The sequence below is a fragment of the Penaeus monodon genome, chromosome 30, assembly GCF_015228065.2.
Source record: "Penaeus monodon isolate SGIC_2016 chromosome 30, NSTDA_Pmon_1, whole genome shotgun sequence".
Lineage (NCBI taxonomy): Eukaryota > Metazoa > Arthropoda > Malacostraca > Decapoda > Penaeidae > Penaeus > Penaeus monodon.
In genome coordinates, this window is record NC_051415.1 from 22431560 (window position 1) to 22431798 (window position 239).

General features: G+C 63.2%; 1 protein-coding gene across 15 annotated transcripts in view; it reads right to left on the minus strand.

Moving 5' to 3' along the window:
* Positions 1-239, minus strand: part of LOC119592636 (homeobox protein extradenticle-like) — a gene marked incomplete at its 5' end in the record, with an annotated part of 41816 nt that overhangs the window by 24258 nt on the left and 17319 nt on the right.

Genomic DNA, 239 nt, shown 5'->3' on the forward strand with positions numbered 1-239 from the left:
CACTGACAGCCCTTCAGGCCTTCACCGTGTATCGCCTGACCCTCGACTTCCGTGAATCGCCTGACCCTCGACTTGGCGCCTAGAACGGGGTCGCGGAATCGGCGACCGGCGGGGCGGCGCGAGATCCATCTGCGTCCACAGGAGACGCCGCGAGCGAGTTCAGTGTAGCCAGCAGCCTTCCCCACCGTGTGAAGACTCCGATAATCTATACCAGGATGATGCCGCTCACGTCACGTCCC